Source organism: Ictidomys tridecemlineatus, chromosome 5 (assembly GCF_052094955.1).
Source record: "Ictidomys tridecemlineatus isolate mIctTri1 chromosome 5, mIctTri1.hap1, whole genome shotgun sequence".
Taxonomy (NCBI): Eukaryota; Metazoa; Chordata; class Mammalia; order Rodentia; family Sciuridae; genus Ictidomys; species Ictidomys tridecemlineatus.
Genome location: NC_135481.1, coordinates 5,848,137 through 5,870,277, shown reverse-complemented (window position 1 = coordinate 5,870,277; position 22,141 = coordinate 5,848,137). Strand labels below are relative to the sequence as shown.

The following is a 22,141-nucleotide window of genomic DNA, read 5'->3' as shown; positions in this document are numbered from 1 at the left end:
GACAGAGGAATGCATTACAATTCTTATTACACATATACAGCACACTTTTCATGCCTCTGGTTGTATATAAAGTAAGTTCACAGCAATTCATGTCTTCATACATGTACTTTGGATAATGGTGTCCATCACATTCCACCATCATTGCTGATCCCCTGTCCCCTCCCTTTCCCTCTCACCCCTTGACCCTATCTAGAATTCATCTATTCCTCCCATGCTCCCCCTCCTTACCCCACTATGAGTCACCCCCCTTATATCAGAGAAAACATTTGGCATTTGTTTTCTTGAGTTGGCTGATTTCACTTAGCATTATCTTCTCCAACGCCATCCATTTACCTGCAAATGCCATGATTCTATTCTCTTTTATTGCTGAGTAAAATTCCATTGTGTATATATGCCACATTGTCTTTAAACACTGAGCACCTGTCAGTCAGTTAAAAAATGACTGGCATGACCACCAGCCTTAAGACTCAGGTGACAGGCTTGCTAGGTAGGTTTTTATTGGTAAATCTCAAAAGGTCTGCGTTTGTGATTAAGTTGGATATCCTCAGCACAATCAGTAATTTAAGGGTTTCTCCCTTAAGGTCAACTTTAAAAAAGTTTTTTTGTTTGTTTGTTTTTAGTTGTAGTTGGACAAAATACCTTTATATTATTTATTTATTTTTATGTGGTGCTGAGGATGGTGCTCACACATGCTAGGTGAGTGCTCTACCACTGAGCCACAACCCCAGCCCCAAGGTCAACTTTTAATATGCTGATATAGAACAAAGGCTAATTCTCTGTTTAAAAACAAGTGTTCCTTAAAACATTGATTTGTTCTTATTATAATGGCCCACTTCATACTGTGAACACAGCCCCCGCTTCCTGCCACTACAATTTATTTTAACACTACCAGGATTTTGTTGTTCTCTCCTTCCCTAATTTTGGGCGAAGCAAAAACAGAACAGCCTGAGTTAAGACAATAAAGCATCACCTCCAGGAAAAATAGGATAAAATGCTGCCTTCCCTTATTGACACTAGTCCTAATCAAACAAAGGGGTAATTGTCAAAGTATAGACATGAAAATTAAAACCCATTACTCCCACTTAAAGAATGGTGAAACTGGTCTGCCGGATGTTTGAAACCAAAACTTGGAGACCAAAGCCAAGGAAGTACTTGGGCCAAGGAAAAAGCAGCCAATATTTTGTCCCTTGCCTTCTAATGTCAGCCAGAACTCAGGGAGCAGGGAGCGATGTGACCCCTCTAAGGGTTCTGCAAATCCAGTGAGCCACTCTGCCTCCTGATCAGGGGGTTGTGAGAACTCTAGAGAACAGGAACCAACCAGTGCACCTTCTACAAAGAGGAGCGTCTCTGCATTGAATCTGTCCCTCTTTTTATGTAACTTGTGATGTACACTTGTGTCAGTTCTCCCACAAGTAAAACTAGAAAGTTATGAAGAAAAGGTTACAAAAGATGCTACCAGAGTCACAAGTTTGTTATAAGTCAAATTAAGACCTACAGATTTTCCTAACCTCCTTGCCAAGGAGGGTGGGGTCTGTACTATTGCTAACTTCTCACACAGTACATACAGAAATGCCACCAGCAGGGTGGAGACATGAGCCCAGATGATCTCACAATAAGCCAAGTGGCTAAGGGATCAAGCCCTCCAGCACAAACTACCTGAGGGAACAGATAAAGTCTTGGATACCCTCTCTGGTATGGCTAACCCTGCTTCTTGGCACCATAATAATCATTCTTCTTTTTTATTTGTTCTTTTTAGTTAGACACAATATTAGGGTTCATTTTGACATGATTATAAAAGCATAGAATATAATTTGGTCTAATTCAGTCCCCAGAACTTCTCCTTTTCCTCCCTTTCTTCCTCCTCCTGTTCCCTTCCCTCTACTCTATTGATCTTTTTGGTATTTACTTAGTCTTTTAAAATTAATGTCTTGTGGATTTTATACTTGATGGTGAGATTCACTATGGTATATTCATATTTGTACACGGGAAAATAGGTCAGATTTCTGCCACTGTCTCTCCCTATCCCATTTCTCCTCCCTTCCCTTCATCTTCTTTCATCTACTCCACAGATCTTTCTTCTATTGTTTACCTCCCCCACCATTTTGAATTAGCCTCCACATATCAGACAAAACATTCCACCTTTGACTTCCACTTAGCATGATAATCTCCAGTTCCATCCATTTTCCAGCAAATGCTGAAATGCCATGCTTCTTTATGGCTAATACTCATTCTGTATATACACCACTTTTTTTTTACATCCATTCACCTGTTGAAGGGCACCTAGGTTGGCTTCATAGCTTGGCTATTTTGAATTGTGCTGCTGTAAACACTGATGTGGCTGCATCATTGGAGTATGCGAATTTTAAATCTTTTAAAATCTATACTGAGGAGTGGGAGAGCTGAATCATGTGGTGGTTCCATTTCTAGTTTTTTTGAGAACTCTCCATACTGCTTTCCAGAGTGGTTGCTCTGATTTGCAGTCCCACCAACAATGTATGAGTGTACCTTTCCCCCCTACATCCTTGCCATTTATTGCTATTTGTGTTCTTGATAAGTGCCATTCTGACTGGAGTGAGAAGAAATATCAGTGTAGTTTTAATTTTCATTTCTCTAATTGATAGGGATGTTGAACAATTTTTCAAATATTTGCCAACCATTTGTATTTCTTCTTTTGAAGGTATATGTTTAGTTCTTTTGCCCACTGACTGATTGGGTTATTATTATTATTACTTTACTTGTTTTGGTGTTTAGTTTTTTGAGTTCTTTGTATACCCTGGATATTAATGCCCTATCTGAGGAGCAGGTGGCAAAGATTTTCTCCCGTTCTGTAGACTTTCTCTTCACTCTTTTGACTTCTTCCTTTGTTGTGAAGAGGCTTTTTAATTTGATGCCATCCCATTCATTGATTTTTTATTTTATTTCTTGTGCTTTAGGAGCCTTGCTAAGGCAGTCAATTCCTGTGCTGACATGTTGAACTGTTGGGCCCACATTTTCTTCTAGCAGCTGCGAGGTTTCAGGTCTAATTCCTAGGTCTTTGATCCTTTGAGTTGACTTTTGAGCAAGGTGAGGGATAGGGGTTAAATTTCATTCTACTACATGTGTATTTTCCAGTTTTCCCAGCACCATTGGTTAAAAAGGCTATCTTTTCTCCAACATATGTTTTTGTCACCTTTGTCTAGTATGACATAACTGTATTTATGTGGGTTTGTCTCTATGTCTTCTATTCCATTGGTCTTCATGCCTGTTTTGGTGCCGGTACCATGTTATTTTTGTTACTATAGCTCTGTAGTATAATTTGGGGCCTGGTATTGTCTCCTGTTTCACTTTTCTCACTAAGAATTGATTTGGGGGTGGGGTTGTGGCTCAGTGATAGAGCACTTATCTAGCATGTGTGAGGCACTGGGTTCCAAACTCAGCACCACATAAAAATAAATAAATAAAAATAAAGGTATTGTGTCCACCCACAACTAAGAAAAATATTTTTAAAAAAGAATTGATTTGGCTACTGTGGGTCTCTTATCTTTCCAAATGAATTGGAATTTTGATGGGAATTGCATTGAACCTGTAGAGCATTTTTGTTAGTATGGTCATTTTGACACTATTAAATCTGCCTATCCATGAACATGGAAATCTTTCCATTTTCTGAGGTCTTCTTTAATTTCTTTCTTTAGTGTTCTATAGTTTTCATTATAGAGGTCCTTCACCTTTTTTGTTAGAGTGATTCTCAAAGGTTTTTTTTTATTGTTGTTGTTGTTGTGAATGGGGTAGTTTTCCTCATTTCTTTTTTAGGAAATTAGTCATTGGAGTATAGGAATATGATTGATTTATGAGTGTTGAGCATGTATCCTGCTACTTTGTTGGTTTCATTTATGAGTCCTAGAAGTCTTCTGGTGGAGTTTTGGGGTCTTCTAAATATAGGATCATGTCATCAGCAAACAGATCATTTGAGAAAAGAATCAAGGGAACCAAAAGAAGTCATGAATGTGTATATGTCAAGAATTTGTATGGATTTCCAAAGATGTAAACATAAAGAAATGAAGTTGGGAGTGGGGATGGTGAAATTCTCCTCTGCCTCTGGGTGGTGCTGTTAACACAAGACAGCTTTGTTCAGTGTCCCAGAGGGTGCAGAACACACTTTGTTTAGAAAATGTATTTGCTAATCAATTATTCTCAACTTTTGGAGTTTTTAAATTAAATTTAGAGAAACTTGGAATATGTAGCATTTTTCATTAAAATATCCAAATGCTATATCAAAGTCTTTTCTTTTTTCTCTACAAATTCTAAGAAAAATTAATTTGATTTTCATAATCACCATTTTACATTATTCAAATATTGTGACTATAATAATACCTCCTTACATTTGTGCACCACTTGAAAGTTTCAGTGACCATATTGCTAACAAAGCCAAGTGCAGAAAAATTATGACTAGTGTGCTACTATTTATAAGGTAAAGGGGTAAAAGAATACATCATTGGGTTCACTAAATCAGCAGCTGCATCCTTTATGTTACCTCTATGGAAATTAAAGTCTGTTTCCTTAGAGAAAGTGAAGGTAATATTTGATTCATAAACAAAGAACGTTTTCCTTGAACTTCTTTTTGTTATCTGTGGAGGATTGCAGTAAACCATGAAATGTTACTAGATTATGAAACAGACAGCTGCCTTCGGGATTGTAGAATTCTTTTACTGGCCTAAAAACAATACCATCTGAAAATCTAGTTTTCTCTATGAGGCTTGACTCCAGCAGGGAAACCTAGGGAACATAGTCTCTGGCTTATCTCCAGAAATGGTTTCCTCAGAATTTGTTTATGTGTCTACATAGGAAATGTGGCAGGAATGGAGAGAGAGGGAGAAGGAAGAGAGAGAGCTTAGCCATCAAAGTAGCTCCTGTCATCAGCTGAACCCAATCAGATCTAGCCACACCTTGAGAAAGTTACTGAAACTCAGTTTACTTATTTGTAAAATGGGAATAACTCCTTACTAAGGTCACTGGAAGGATTAAACTAGTATGGCAATAGACATAGTACCTGGAGACAATCTTGTTTAAAATAAGTGCTGTCTCAGTTGTAATGAGAAAGGCTGGGGTTGGCATTAGGCTCACCTCCACCACCCTCCAAGTCTGAGATGGGTTCATTGTGCTTATCTTGCAGGACCATCTTTAGCTCTAATGAGACATATGCTCAGAAATAGTTCCCTTTCCTTTCCCTTGCAGGCAGCCATCTCCTCGTTGGAGTGGCTGCTTGGATCTCTTTCCTCTTGAGTATTCTTACTAAAGAAAACCCTGGCCATTAAGCTGCCCTGCTCGAAGACCAAGATGGCTCCAAACCACACAGTGTGAGACCCCGTCCAAAGAGAGATGCACAGAAGTCCCTCCACAGGCCAGATCAGGGGCACAGGACAGCCATTATTAGGGCTGGCTGCATTGCAGCGGAGTCATCTGGGAGAAAGGGATGGGGTGCTGTGGGAGTGGTTAGGTTTTCTTCCATATACCTGAGGCCTGAGGACAGAGCCCCAGAGAACATTCATGTGTGAGAAGGATTCAAAGGACTTCAGAGGCTCCGGATTCTGGGGAGAAGAGTGTAAGGGTCAAATAAGAAGTCATGATTGTTCAACATGAGTTACGTGGAAATGTTCAACTCGTGTTGTCTCTTGTGGCTCTCACACAAACCAATACACCAGTGTTCCTCATAGTCTCATTTCATAGATGACAAAACTGAGGCTCAGAGAGCATATGCGATGGCTCCAGGTTGACAACTGGGAGTAGATAAGCCAGGACTTGAAGGAAGGCTGTCTGACCCAGTCCCCTCATTCCCCACCCCTACCCCATGCTGAAGGGAGCATCCCACGGTACCAGCACTGGGTGCCCAGGGGCTGAGATTGAGCTGAGCACTGAGGACCCCAAGGAGTGGATGGGATCTATAGTACAGAAGTGGGGTGAACAGAAACCCGACTGCAGAGGACAGAAGAGGAGGCAATAGGAGGAGCAGCATGATTAATATTGTGAATACTGCCTGCACATCGTCGACGGGGAGGAAAAGGGTGCGCAGTGGACAGGGCATTGCTGAGGGAGGCTTTCTACAGGAAACAGCTGTAGGTCCAGGGATGGAGGTCATGCTGAGAGAAAGGTTAATGGTTTGAAGGGGAAGTTCATAGATGGCATAAAGAAAGAGAGACCCAGGACCAAGACAAGGGCTGTCAGAGGGAGGGCTTAACCTTGCTGGAAAGAAGGAAAGGAGAGGTGGGCACTTACTGAGGGCTGACGGGAGCCCAGGCCCCACTCTGGACACCTCCTTTCCTCCTCTCATTATTTACCTACCTGAGATATGATTGAGCTCACTTTGCAGATGAGGAAATTTGAATCAGAAAAGGGTGAGAGGCCTGCCCAAATCCATAGTCAGGAAAGGGCCAGGTGGGAATCAGACCCACATCTGTTGACCCCAAAGCCTGCCTGCTGTTCCTGTGGGACACCCTTACTGCTGGGACAAGAGGAAAAGGGAGAGAAGAGATGACTTGGGTGATGGGGATGGGGAAGCTGGAACTCATCAATTGCTGAGAGACAGGAAAGGGATGATGAGGGAAGGTCTTAACAGCGGCACGGGGAGTTAGCAGGCGGCGGGTGGGCAGGCCCAGCTGGAGGAGCTCTGGACCCTGCTGACCAGTGGGCTTGCTGGGCCCTTGCTGGCTCCAGTGTCTGCCTAGTACATGGGTTCAGAGCCCAGCTGGGAACTGAGGCCACAGAGTCCACAGTGAGGTGAGAAGCCAGGTCACTGCCTCCTTGAGGCATCTGGGAGCTTGTTTTTCTCTCCCTCATCTTTGGTCAGTGATTGCATGTGTGTTTATGATTTTTGTTCTAAATCTGAGTGAGACAGTGTGAATATATGTGTTATGGTTTGGACAGGAGGTGTCCCTCAAAAGCTCCTGTAGGAATGTAGGACTCTTCAGAGGTGAAAGGTTAGATTATGAGAGCTTCAACTTGATTGGCCCATCCTGATTTGAATGGACTGATTGGCTGATAACTGGAGGCAGGTGGGGCGTGACTGGAGGAAGTGGGTCAATGGGGCCTGCCCTGAAAGGCTTCATCTTCCCTGAGCCGCTTGCCCACTTCCCTCTCTCTGCTTCCTGGCTGTCATGAATGAAGTAGCTTCCCTCTGTCACACCCTTCTGCCATGATGCTCTGCCTCACCGTGGGTCCAGAGCAATGGCTGACCATGGACTGAACCTCTGAAACCATGAGTCAAAATAAACTTTTCCTCCTCTAAATTGTTCTTGTTAGGTATTTTGGTCACAGCAACAGAAAGCTGACTAACACAATACGCAATGTTTATGCCTATAAGTGCATATGTGAGAGTATGTATATATGTATATATGCCCATATACCTGTGGGTGTGTGTGAGTATATGTGAATTTGTGTGTACATTGAATGTACACACTCAGTATATGGAGTGCATATGAACAAACATGTATGCTTTTGTGTCTGTGTATGGGTGTGAGTCTGGAAATGTGTATTGTGAGAGTTTGGGTGCATATGTGAGCAGTGAGTATGTGCGTGCATGCATGAGCTTGGCCAATGGGAGAAGGGAATCTTCCCTGGGTGTGCAGATGGAACACAAGTGCATCCCTCTGACGTAAGTCGCCATCTGTAGAGAGGGCTGAACGAGTCAGGCTGGCCGCCAGCAATATGACAACTTTCCAGAGGCTCTTGGGCACTGGCCTCCCCTGGTGCAGCCCCAGAGCCCTGAGCACAAGGAGGCTTCTGTGTTAGCTCCTAACTGAAGGTGCCCTTCAGGTAGGAGCTAATGACCTCTCAAAGAGACCACAAATTGCTGCCAATCAGAGCCAGAACTCTTCAGTCTCTAAGTGCTCAGCTTTCGGCATGTCTGAGTCTGCATGGGGAATCCAGGTACAAAGTTATAACCTCATTTTTTTTTTTTTTGGCTACTGAAATAAAAGTGGTAGGGATTGAATGAGAGAAAGAGAAATGAGAGAAAGAGGGTGGGGAGAGAAAGGATGTACATTTGGGCACAGGAAAGGTAATCCCATCAAACACATTGCATGTTCTTAGAGTTCTCTTTTTTGATACAAAACGGGTACACTTCATGCATTCCTTTACTCCTTATTCCTCAGACTTTGTCAGATCCATAAGACATTCCAGGGACTATGCTAGGGCTAGAGAGATGGACATTCAGACACTATCACTACTCATGGGGTGAGTCTGTCAGGAAGGACACTGAGCAGGTCCTCTTCCATGTGGCAGGGTGTCTGGAGAGGAAAGGCACACTGAGATCTCATAATAATGAGCTCTAACTTAGTCCAGGGCTGGAGGGGACAATAATGTAGGGGACAAGGGCTCTCCAAGAAAGATTTTGGGGAAAGGGAGCAAGAATCACTTGTGTTCCCCACGGTGTCTAGACCAGCGCGAGATACTATGCCTGTGCAGGGGCCACCCACGGGAAAACACCCTGATGGCTCTCCTCTGACCTCCCACGGGTGGAGCAGCAATAAGCTTCCGTCCTGTGGTGGGACCCAGTCTGCAAGCAGTGACCTTTGCATCTCATCCAAGACCCTTGGGATTTGATGATTCTCGCTGTCATAAGCATCCTCCTGTTGCCGATCCCACCCTTTCCATTACCAAATAGTAATAAACTGAACGCTTACAGTGGGACTCTGCAGGGTGGTGAAACAGAGGGACACTAACTCACCCAAGGTGAGAGAGTGAGAGAGCTGGGATTTCCACGTGGTCCTGCTGGAATCAAGTTCTTACTCATGTGTATTCTGCTATGCAGTTGTTCAAAGGAAAATCCAATTTGGCTTTAGAGATCCCAAGACAGTTTCTTCCCCATTCACTGAATTTCTGAAAGCCATGCACAAGTCTTTCAAAGGTTCTCAGGAATGACATTGTGCCAAACCTTTATCTACATCATTATCATTTAAACATTCAACAAATTTTTATAAGGTGCCAACTACGTACTTCAGGGTTCTAGATGTGTGAAGCAGTGGTGAGCACTACACAACCTTCCTGTCCTAATTTGGTGGAGACAATTCTGATACACAAAGAAGCCAATGAATATATAATGTACCAACAGTGAGAAGTGGCATTAATCTCACTTAACACCACCTCTTTAAGTAGACATTGGTATGCCTTTTTAAATAGAAACAGATACTGAGGCTCAGCAAACATACCTGAAGTTATACGGTTAGTAAGTCTGAACTTGCACTTGTTTTTACATAATCTTGCTTTCATTTATCCTTCCTTCTTCCCTCTTTTTTTTCCCAGTCACCCCTATTAAGAAAAGAGCAATGGGTAAGAGTCCAGACTCTGAGGGATGGAGGGATAATACCCTGGAGTCCCCTGGCTCTTCCCTTGTCCTCAGATGAGACTGTTGTCATTCTAAATGAGAATGCCATGCACAACCAAGTCAAGAAGAGGTCCTCTTTGACATGAGGACTTCTTGTGCTTATTTTCTCTCTCCTCTCCTTGTGCTGACAAATATGTTAAAGACAGAAAAGAAAGCCAAGCAATTTATCTGAGCAATATTTTCTCTCTTGGCCTTCATAATGTATTGTGGCACTCAGAGTTAATCGATCGCTCCCATAATGGTTCTTGTGGATGCTTTCTTTTTAAACGGCCCCAAACTGGATGCTTGAATTTACGGCTTCCAGTGACTGGGCACATGCACACGTCTACACTGCGTGCTCCTTAGGCAGAAAGAAAATCATATTTTCTGAGCATCTGGCTGGGTGCTTTGGATGCATTACCTCATATCCTCCTGGCAATCCTGTGCGGGAGATGTGATTTCTTCCTTTTTACAGGTGATTGTATGGGGGTGCCGAAAGGTGAGGTCTGTGGCCTGAGGTGACATGGCTCACAAGGAGCAGACCTGCCATGTGAGCCTAAGTGTGCATCTTCAAAGCTTCAACATGAATCTTCTGCATCCTAATTGATATGATAACCTCGATTCCCATAGATTCCATCCATGTCCTTACCAGATGTCTACAAGTTTGATCTCAAGGGCATAAAAGTGTTTTGATGTTCTCTGAATCCCCAAAGCCTAATTCCTGTCATTTGGCTTTGTCCTTATAAATAGGAATGTAACAATTCTCCTCATGAGCCTTGTCATTTAAGACACAAACTCCATAAGCTCACAGAGGCCCTCCCAAGCTCTCCCCAGTCCTCATATGGCCAACTCCCATGCACCCCTGAACAGGAGATAGGAAAAAAATGGTAAAGACTTTTTTGAAAATTCAACCACATCATGTAAGTTAATTTATTGAGCTGCTGGTACTATTGGAAACAAAATATCATTAGCACCATAACAACTAACAAGTGCTTTTAAAACAGTGACAAAATTATTTATGTTTAGCATTTTCATTATTTGTCCTCAATAACACAGTTGCCAAAATGGTTTGAAGAGGACTTAGAAATTGCATGAGTGTATTCATATTCAATTAGGTTATCTACTACCCAGTCGCACAGCAAACCAATCGAAGAGAACCCAAATGAATTGTCACACACACTCAATTAATGTGGTTTTCATTCTGAGACAAATACGATCACAGAGAATTTTGATAAACAGCTCAAGTCCTCTTACTTGCATCTGCTGAGTGGAGATGGTGGGCTGTGAGCTAGAGCTTGACAATTGTTTCACCAGGCAAGCATTCCGGCTGTCATAGTACGGACTATAACAGGATCAAACCTGTGTCACATTTTATGTAGTAAAAAATAGGTGAAACACCAACAGATGTGCCCACTGTAGACATAATCAACTGAATGGTTTCAAAATTTTCACTTGAACCACAGCCCAAAATATTAGATCATCTTATTTTCCTATGATGCTTCCATGCCTAGGAGTGCATAGTTGTCTTCGTGAAATTAATTGTAGGGATATTATAGAAGGCATTAAAATAATAGATAAGAAACTGTTCTCTTTGATGTTCAGGGTTCTTTTCAGTTCCAAAACTCTGGAATTATCGAAGATCTCAGTGGTTTGCCTAGATAGGAAGAGATGACCTAATTATTAGTACAGCTATGGAAATACCTGTACTTATTTATTCATTCTGTAATTACATCCTATTTACTTACTCTTGGTTAGGCACTGAAGGTTCAGAGATGAGAAGCCTGGATGGCCCCTGCCCTCCAGGAGCCCTCTGCCTGGTGAGCAAGATTAAGTCTGTCAAGTGGCTTGTCATGGCTTCTGGTCTGTGTTCTGCCTGCTAGAACGTAAGCATCCTGAAAGGCAAGGGTATGTCCTATTTCCAGATGCAGCCCCCAAACTTGGGTTCTAGAAAACATTCAGGATCAGCTGGATGAAGAAGTGGTTGAATGAAAGGCATTACAGGGAAAGGACCAAAGTGCTGCCGGAAGTCAGAAGGAAAGCCTGCAGATGAAGGAGTTTGGAAAAACACAATTCAAGTCAACAAATGACACATGGGACTGTTACTGTGTACCAGGCCTTGAGGCAGATGTTCAAGCACAGGATCAAACATGCCAGAGCTCCTGCCCTTGAGGGAATCTGGTTCACTTGCTCTTGATCTTGATAGACCCAAGAAACTAGGTAATTGCAATATAGTGTGGCAAATGCTGGCATGAGGGCCAGAGCACTGGACCCAGGGAACTTGCAGGAGGATCACCTTGTCCAGTGTTGAGTGATTCAGAGAAGGTCCTGCATGAGGGACAGAACATAGAGCCTCAAAAATCCAGAACATGTACTGGGCTATGTACAGGGTCTATACAGAAATTAGTAAGGAATCAGGCTGTCAGGATAGGTAGGGCATTATTAGAAGTTGATGTGTTCTAGGCCAGTGAGTTTGGGTGTTTTTCACTAGGTAACGGGGAGCACTCGATTGTTACTGGGTGAGACTGTCATTTTATGAGCATTCTTGGAGAGAATGACTGGGATGCTGTTACTTGGACAAAATATTTTAAGTGCCTGGTACTCTGTGATTATATATACGAATATTACCTGCACTTGTACAGCATTTGTACACACAAAGTCACAGAGCCATTGCCTTATGGGCTTGGAGGAAACTTTCTGGTCAAGTATGTTGTCCAACTGAGGCTTAATCCTGTACATGGCACTTGATCCACTGTGACAGTCTCCAATTCAAGGGATTTTTTAGCTTGTGTTTGTGCATATTCAACAAGAGAGAATATACTCTCCAAGGAGCTCATTTCATCCTTAACTAACCTGAATGCTAGAAATTTTCTTGTTATATTGAATCAGAATCTGTTTAATGTGCACATAACTGCCTCGCAGAACCAGTTCCATAGCTGATAAGTGAAGCAGATGAACACCCCTATCTATCCCTCAAGGAAAGTGGGCCTTAGCTCCTGGGATGGCTAATTCATATGTCAACTTGACTGGACTATGTGGTGCCCAGACATTTGCTTAAACATTATTATGGGTGTGTCTGTGAAGGTGTTTCTGGTTGAGGTTGATATTTGAATCTGCAGGCTGAGTAAAGCACATGATTCTTTTCAATGTGGGTGGGTCTCATTCAATCAGTTGAAGTCCTGGAGGAACAAAAGGACCGACCTTCCCACAAGTCAGAAGGACCTCCTGCTGCCTGAGCACTTTCAGCTGGAGCATGGGTCTTCTCCTGCCTTTAGGCCAAAACTGAAATGCTGGCTCTGCTTGGGTCTTGAGTCTGCCAGCTTTCAGACCAGAATTTATGCCACTGTTACTCCTACTTCTCAGGCCTTTGGAGCTTCACCATCAGTTCTCCTGGGTCTCCAGCTTGCCTGCTGCAAACCCTGGGACTTCTCAGTCTCCATAATTGTATTGATTCTTTAATACAGTTCTCTTCCCCTCTCCTCCTGGTTACTTTCCTTCAATCCACCCATGTAGGGCAATGACCCTTCTAAAAAGTGTGGTGTCAAAAATGGGAGATATTGCTCCAAGCGTTTTGATCCTTGTAGAAAGAATATTTGATCTCCTCCCTTGTTTTGAGCTTTGTCTCATTAAATGTAGCCAGGGCTGCAAGACTGGTCCTTACTCCTTATTTTCTAGTGCAGAAACTCAAGAGGGAAATAAATTTGCTCAAAAATCACTAGGAAATGATATAAAATGAAAATCTAAAGGTCTGATTTCAAGCCCAAGTGCTTCTTCTGCTGGATTCCGTACCATGACACGTGCTAAGTGATTCCTAAAGGAGTTCTGCAAGAGAAGTTTGGGTTCTTTCCATTTTGCTCACATTGCTTCACCACACCAAAGACCGGCATTGACCCTGGTATGACCATCATTCCACCGATCAGAAAACCAAGGGCAGTGAGAAAATGCCAGATGTGTCCACGAATATGAGAACCCGGGTCCACCTGCCCCCAGCCACACACACTCCACAGAGCTCGCACACCACGAGAGAGTCCTCAGAAGCCCACTCACGCTGTTTTGCTCAATGTGCTGTCAGCAGCCACCTCTCAGCTGTGATCCCCCCCACACACACACACACCTGCATAGTACTTTTGTAATCCTGGCTCTAGGACTTCATTTTTTTTTTTTAATATCACATCAATTTTGACATCAGCACACATTTGTCATTCTGGAAGAGTAAAAAACCAGTAAGACACCAGCATGTGCGTTTGCCCTGAACAAGTTTCTAATGATTAGGGAACAATGTTCCAGTAACTTAGGACAAAACAACAAAAACAAAACAAAACAAAAAAACCTTTCAGTTTCAGTCTTCACAATGAAAGTCAGGCTTAATCTTGGCATTCTCACAAAGTCCCATCCTGATGCAGATCACCACTACGGCCAGCTGCACCCTCTCCTGGATCAGGCAATGTCCATGGGCGGAGTGTCCACTGTGCTGGGCTAGGCTGAGGTTTTAAGGCCTGAGCAGGCAGGTTAATGACAGAGGAGGAGATGATCTCCTCCTTTCCAGTCACTCCAGCATCTAACTTACAAAATGAGTGCTCTGATGTGATATCACACAAATGTGATGGTCTTATTGTGGGGACGATCAGGTTTGGAATCTGCCTCTAACTAACTGTGCTTTAATGTTCTGTGACCTGGAGATGAAATTTCCTCTCTCTGGATCTCAGTTTCTCCCTTGAAAACAAGGACAAAAACTTAAGGCAATTTTAACTTGAGAATTAGTTCCCTTTGAATTCTCATTTCCATGAAGCCACGAGAGGCTATCTAGGGGTATTATAAGTCCATCGAGAGTAATACAGGCCTCACACACATTCCCCAGGAGACTGTGTTCTCACGGGAGGCTCAGGGTTTCTAGTCATGAAGCTTGGGAAGAGATAGTTCATAGTGTCCCACAAGAACAAAGCTGAACTCCACCATGATGCTCTGGAGATGGTTCACCAAGCTCCTCAGACATAGTTAGATGAGGTTCTTACACACACATTTGAAAAAGGAGAAGGTAGAGACCCCAGCTGCCAAAATTCAGAGACACTCTTTTTTTGTCTTCACCTGAATTTAACTTCCAAGTCACAGTAATACAGTTTTAAAAGAAATGCCCAGAGGTTCCAGAGAGGAGTAAAAATAGAAGTCAGAATGGCAGAGGGGACCATCATCCAGCAAGTGTCTTTCGTTCAAGATGCTTACAGTAGCTGATTTATTAGATGACAAAGAGGAAAATTGATTTATAAATGGCCTCAGGAAGGTAAGGATTGCTGCCTACATTTTTGAATTAATGTTTAATTACTTATGAAATACTTAATTACACATGGAATCCTTATTACACAGGCAATACAGGAATACATTTCCCTTTTCAAAAAATAAAGCACTGGAGATAAAACCGAAGACATCTCTGAGCAAGCCCCATCCGCCTCCCTGCCCTGAGCTCCTGGTGGATGCATATTCTATAAGATCATTTTCCTTGCTCTTACATACTTCTAGATATAGATATGTAGAGTCATTAAATGTACATGATTTTGTTTTATAGCATCTTTATTGTTGACATTTTAATTGTACATAGAATAATTGCATAGATACTGTACAACTTTTATCTTTAATGAAAGGACTTCAGTTTGTATCCATGTTCCTACAGATATTCATGCTGATTTCGGTCGTTCACTTTAGATATTGCTACAATGAACAATTTCTCCCTGCCTCTTCGTGTATATGTGGGTCACAGGTGAATTGGTGACATTATTTTATAGTTTCACTATTTCCCATTTAAGTGCTGACACTTTATATTTCCAAACTCAGTTTTCTCAGATTATGGGCAAAACTTGTATCTCATTGGGTAATTTTTTTTTTTAATTACGAGAGAGTTACGTATCTTTTCATTTTTTTGTTATTTACTATGCATTATACAATCATTTTTTTTCTATTGAGTGTTTTTATCATTGATTTTTAGAAATGCTCAGCTTTCCCCCAGTACTTGTCTTAAATATTTTCTCCCAGGTTGCAGATACCCTTACTTACCCCTTAATACTTTGGTGGGTATTTCCTTAAGAATAAAACTATTATTACACATAACTAGATTACTGGTGGTGATTTCAAGAAATTTAACATCAGGCTATCATTGCACCTACTCTACCATCTGTACTCCAATCATTCACTTGTGTTGAGATCCACAGCCAAAGGGGCCCCAGCAAACTTCCAGCTGCCAGCAAACTTTCAGCTGCCAGCTGATGATTGGCTCACAGACCCGAGCAACTTCTAGCTGCCAACTGATTGGCTCCTCTGCGGTGATGCTCATTGGGCTGTTTCCCCGCCCTTTCAGACCATGGAGCTGCTCATTGGGGGACTTTTTTGGCTCCGCCCACACAACCCAGCCAATGGGCCTCAAGAGCAGGAGGAGTGGGGGAGGTGGAGAGGCTTGTGGGAAGCCAGTGGTGGCAGTTGGGTTCTGAAGTTTTTCCTGAGGAACTGTTTTGTTTGGTGTGTGTGTTCTAAAAATAAAGTTAGTTTCTTTTGACAAGTGGCTCCTGAATTGTGCCCAGCCAGACTGCGGCACACTTGTCCCAATAATATTAAGAATATTAATTTCATATTCCTAATAGAACTCTTCTCCTCCAGTCCAGGATCCAGTCCTGCATTTACTTACCACTTTTCTGTACTCTCCTTTAATTTTGAACAGGTCCTATTGTCTTTCATGACATGGGCATTTTGAATCACTGAAGTCAGTTGTTTTATAAGCTTTTCCTCAAGTTGGCTTTGCCTGATGCTTCCTCATCATTAGATACAGCCCCAGGCAGAGAGGCTTTGTATTTCTCAGGGTGTCACAGCTGGAGCCACACACTGTCTGTCCACACTTGCTGGTGATATTAGTTTTAACTGCCTGGTCAAGGTGTTCCTGAAGGGCACAGTTGCTGTTTTCTTGTCTCACCAAATTATCCACCTAGATTTAGCATTCATTCATGATTCTTGCCTAAAAAAATCTTCACTATGTTGGTTATGAAATAGTGATTTTTCTGTCATTTCTTCTATACTCTTTACTGTAAGGAAGGACCTTCCTTCTCTCTTATCTGTTGTTTACTCATTTGTTCATCCACTTATTATCTATCATCTAATATTAGGATGGACTGATGGGTTCTATTTTATTTGCAATTTATTATATGAGCTGTAATCCAGGACTAGCTGTATTCTTTTGCTCTAGTTTCTGTAACAAATCACCACAAATTCCATGACTTAAGAGAGCACATACTTACTCTCTTAGAGTCAGAAATCCAGAGTCAGATTCGCTGCGCTGGAGAATTCTTTCTGGAGAATCTAGGAAAGAATCATTCCCTTGTCTTTTCCAGGTCCAAAAGCTGCCTCCCTTACATTCTTGAGCTAGGGTCCTTTCCTGCATGTTCAAAGCCAGCAGCAGTTCATCTGTCTTCAGAGGCCACATGGCTTCCTTCTTCTCTATAGTTCAACCTTCCTCTGCCTCCCTCTTCCACGGACACTTGTGATTACATTTAGGGCCTACAGATAATCCAGGATGATATCCCCGTCAAAAGATCCTTATTTCACCACATCTTCAAAATCCCTTTTACCATGTAAAGTAATATCCATGAGCTTCAAAGATTGGACCTGGATAACTTTGGAAGCCATTATTTAGCTGCCACACTGTCCTTATTTATTTTGATGCTCAAATTTGACCAGTGGAGATTATGTCAAATTTGACCAAATTTGATCCCTTTCAACCTTTTTTTACCATTTACATAACTCTATCACTTTATTTATTTATTCACCTTGTTACTTTCTTGCACAAGAAGATAATTCAGGCTGATTTTGTACTTTCCTTCCATTGAATCAGTCACTGAATCCAAAGAGCCTACTTCCCCTTCGTGAGGAATAATATTTTGAGACTGGGATCTGAGCTCTAGGTTCTCACTGTAACAGGGAGTCATTATTTCTGGGAACATTCAGCAAACAGAAAGGGGAAATAGAAATATATTTACATACAGACCACAAAAATCCAATAGTATTCTTAGTGTGCTCTTCTTCCACCCTGAGCACACTAGGTCCTTAGAAAATCAATACATTTATTCATTTGTTCAGTAGACATACAATTGTTTTAAAATTCATATGCCATACCATCCTGTAAAGAAAAAAAAATCTACTAATAAGAACTCAGGATTCTTTTTTAATTCTTTTGTTTCTTTAGACTGAGTCTGCATGGTCATAGCTTTGTGTTAAAAGTTATTTGCACATATATATATATATATATGGTTATAGTTATAGTTATTTGCATTCTCCCTTGGTGTGGCCATACTCTTCATTTGAAATACAATTCATTTAACTTCCCTCTTTCCGTGTGGTTTCAAGTTGATTTTTTTTTCTTTGCTATTCATTGATCCTTTTGCTGAAATTTTCTCAGTTTTCTGATTGAGCGTCGCTTCCTCCAGAAGGACACCTGAGCACGGGAGCCCCTGAGTTCTTGCACATTCAAGTTTGTTTTCTCATTCTTGACAGCTTGGCTGGATTTAAAGTCTTTGTTCATCTTGGGTTTCTTGGAAATACTTCTCCGATAGTGCCTTGCTTTGTTCCTCTTGAGAATCTCTCGCTTGCCTAATTTTCTTATCCTTCTAATATACTTTGATCTTTTTGTCTTGAAGTTCTGGGGATGTTTTCCTTTGCTTCTAATAGTTTTACTAGTATGTCTTAGAGTTGATCATTCCGGGTGAATTTTCCAAAGTGTACAGTAACCTCATATAATGAGCAGATTTATTTTCTCTTATATTCATAACGCCGTCTTAGATTACAGCCTCAAATAGTAATTCTGTTTTTACTGCTTTGTTTTTCTTCTTCCAGGACTTCAATCTTATGTCCATTGTATTGACTTCCATTTCAACCACTTTCTTTCTCACCCGCTGACTTCTTTTTTTAACTCAATTTTATTCTCAACTGTTTTCCCTGCCTGTTTTCAGTATCCCTTACTAAAATTCCACTTGATTTTATTCTGCCTCTGGCATCTCCCAGCTGTTTAATTTTTTTGAGATTATTTTGTCTTTTTTATTCCACATCTTTCCTGTGTTCTCACTGACCTGCTTCCTCTCTCCTCCTCCTCCTTCCTCCCCCCTCTTTCTTTCTCTCTTTTGACATTCCTGCTCTTAGTCTTTGAATTTCTATTTCTAAGCATTTTTATACCTCCAAAGGTTTCTCAGAGGTATTTGATCCCATATCAACTGTGTTGTTTTATAATTTTATTTGGCTTCATGGTTCTGTGAAAGAATGTTCATCAGTCATAATGTAATGATTCATGTTGGTTTTATTTTCTTTGAATAGCAATTTTGAGTAGAGTTGGCTTGATTTTTAAGAAAAATAACCAGACATATTGTGGATAGATTCCTAGTTCAAGTGAGTCTTCTCTGTCCATAGGAAATACCTCTTTAATTGATGACGTTGCTGGAGGCAGTTGAGGAGGGGTGGGGAGTGTTGACATCAGTTATTTCCTCTTCATTCTTCTAGGACCTTTGATTTCCTCCTCTTCCTTCTTCCCTTTTGCTGCCACATCTCTGCGGGCATCACCTGCCGTGCATCTGTATCTTCCAGCAGCCGTACAGAAGTACAAGGCCTCCTTTTTATTCCTGCTTGCTTTAAGCTCTCTCTTTCCAGATGGTGCCATGAGCCATCAAGCCCCAGGACTGCGTTCAGGAGTTGGCACTGGGGGTCAGGCCTTCTCTCTCTGGAGGTGATTTTTTGTTTTTGTTTTGTCTTTCATGGTGCTATGGGTTGCACTCGGGCATGCCAGGAGAGCACCATACCCTGAGCCACACTGTCAGCCCCTCTACTCCATTTACCCCTTCCCTTCCGCAGACCTTCTCTCCGGCCTCATCCCTGCTCTCTGCACTCTCAAGTTTGCAACAGCAGTGGGAACCCTGCTGGAACTGGGTGTTGTTCACGCACAGATGATTTGCTATTTATGGTATTCTCTGCTTTCCAGAAATGCCCGAGGCATGGGTCATAGGTGTTTTGTTTGCACTTAGAGTTGCATTTCTGCAAAAGTTGGCTTTTGTTCTGTTAGTCTATTTGTTTATTCTGGCACAAACACTGATGCCGCTTTTATTATTATGGCCTTTAATTTTGGAATCTAAAAGAGCTTCCCTTGTTCTTTCTCAAACTTGTCATGGCTGATGGTGCAGATTAAATGTTCCACATCAATTTTAAAATCAATTTTGCATATTAATTAAAAATCTTTCTGAGAGTGCCTGGTGTATAATAAGTGATTGATAAGTATATGCAATTATTATTAATGGGGAATGAATTTAAAATATAGATTGATAGGGAAAGAGTTTATATTAAGGAGCCCATGGAAATTATCTCTCTCTCCATCTACATAGTCCTTTGTATCTTTCAATAAAGTTTTATAGTTTTCTTGCTCCTTTTTTGGATGTTATTCTTGGGTAAATCATAGTTTTGCTGCTTTTACAACTAAGGTTTTAAAAATTATCTTTCCCAATTCATTGCTAGTATTTGCTAATTGCTGTGTCCTGTTAACATGGTGTCTTGCTGCTTTCACAAGGAAAGAAACTGGAACATAAAAGGAAAGAATGCCATTTGAGAGATGAGGTAGCAAATTTTCTGATGCCAAGTGCTACACTTCATTCTCTAGTTCTCACCTCCTGGCCCTCAGAGCCTGCTCTGCTCAGGCCATCCTGACTAGGAAAGGCAAAGGAACTGCAGCCTCAACTGATTGACAGGAAACAGTGTGGTGAGTGATTGGCAATGTCTGCCTTGGCTGAAAGAGCATGCAAGGGATGGTATGTAAAATATTTATTCTGATTTAAGATTGTGTTTCCACTCTCTCCTTACCCCTGATTCCACATCAGAACTCTCCCTCCATATTAAAATTGTACCTCCAACTCTCTAATCATTTTTCCTTCTAGCTGTTAGAATCTGCTTCTTTATATCTATTGGACAAGCTTGTTAATAAAATCATTTGTAGTTGAACTTACTAAATTATTCCAATCTTCTAAATTATCTTGTTTCATTTATTTTTTCTTATCTCATGACTAATGTTCTCTCAGGCACTATAAAGTAGAAATTTCTAGGATTGCAGGATAGGAAAGAACAATTCTCCTTAACCCTTTATCCATAGTATTTATCTATGGAAGGTGTACCAGTAACAATTTAACCAGAGTTGCGAAGTCACTGGATATACAGACATGATATTATGAATGGATGGATGAACAAATAGATGATACACAGATACACATGATAGATGGATGAATAAAGAGAAATACATGATGGATGATAGATAATAGATAGATAGATAGGTAGCACAAAGGATCAACTAACACAAAAAGAAAGAGTATTGCCTTGGACTGCCATCATAAAATAATACAAATTAGGTGGCTTAAATTTATTTCTTAGAGTTCTAGAAGGTGGAAGTCCATGATCAAGGGCTGTTTCTGGTGAGGGCCCTCTTCCTGGTTATAAATGACCCTGTTCTTACATGAACTTGCCTCTGTGCTTGTGTGTGGACAGAGGAGAGACAGACCAAAAGAACACCTGTGCTTGCCAGCGCCTTGGTATCTTTTCTTATAAGTACAAAAAAATCTAACAAATCATGGCCCAGGTCCCATGACCTCATTTAACTTTAGTTACTTTCTTAAAGTCCCTGTTTCCCAATGCAGCCATACTGGAGATTAAGACTTCAACATAAAACCCTTAACTAACTATCTAGGGAGCTAGTTAAGGCTCTGCTTTGGATGCTCATGTTGGAAGCCCACAGGGCAGCCAATCAGAAAGGGAAGACCATGAACTAAGGGCATGAGTTGAAACCCACAAGAATAAAGTAGAATTGTTCCTGATTCTGATGGTGTGGAGGCTCTGTGGAGGTTGGGGCCTTTGATCACATCAATAATCCTTGGTATCTCTCAATAAAGTTTTATAGTTTTCTTGCTCCTTTTTTGGATGTTATTCTTGGGTAAATTATAGTTTTGCTGAGACCATAGTCTCAGGGATCTCTTATCTCTTTCCCTGTGTGGCACCTGAATTCCTTCCTACATGTCCTCCTCCTTTCCTAGCTACAATGTCTTCTCTTCTCTGAAGGTGTTAAAATTAGAGAATGGCACACTGCCGACCCAGGAGTTGGAGGAGTGAATATGTTTAGACTATTTAAACAGGGGATCCAGGGGAAGGCAGAGCAATTGCACACCCAGTTGCTCCTTCATACCTGCGGGTGAATCCACAGCTTATCACAAGAGTGAATGCAAGAAATTCTGCTGCTCCCCTCAGGCCTCTGGGTCTTACAAGAGACTCTCTTTGACCACACTAGCTAGAAACCCACAAGAAAGCAAATTCTAGGAAATGGGGTTTGGCTTAGAGTGTACCAAACCACAGAGGACAGACCCCTGAGTGTCTGTCTGCACGTCATCACAAGGGGTCTTCCTGGACCTCACTGTCCACAGCCTTCATTGGAGTTGTTCCTAAGGTTGGTTCCCAACATCCTAATCCTAAATCTCACCATTTGCCAAATTCCCTAGGGTGATGGAATCACCTAGAATAGTCATATGGAAAGAACATGGACTTGGGCAGATAGGAGGTTGTTGGAATTCTCTCCAGGCAGATGCCTGGTACCCAGAAGTCCTCTCTCCTGGTACCATTTTCCTTTACTGTGACCTCTTCCCATACTCCCTTGTCCTTTGCTCTTTATCCTTTAGTGTTTTCCAGCTATACATGCACATAGATTGAAAGGACCAAAAGGATAAGTGACTTGTAATGAAAATAGCAGACCTTGGTCCACTTTTCACC

The 22,141-nt window shown here is 41.6% G+C and overlaps 1 long non-coding RNA gene across 2 annotated transcripts in view; it reads right to left on the bottom strand.

Moving 5' to 3' along the window:
• The window catches only part of LOC144377689 (uncharacterized), a 73,587-nt gene that overhangs the window by 36,088 nt on the left and 15,358 nt on the right, over positions 1-22,141 (bottom strand). The gene's annotated exons all lie outside the window — the stretch shown is intronic.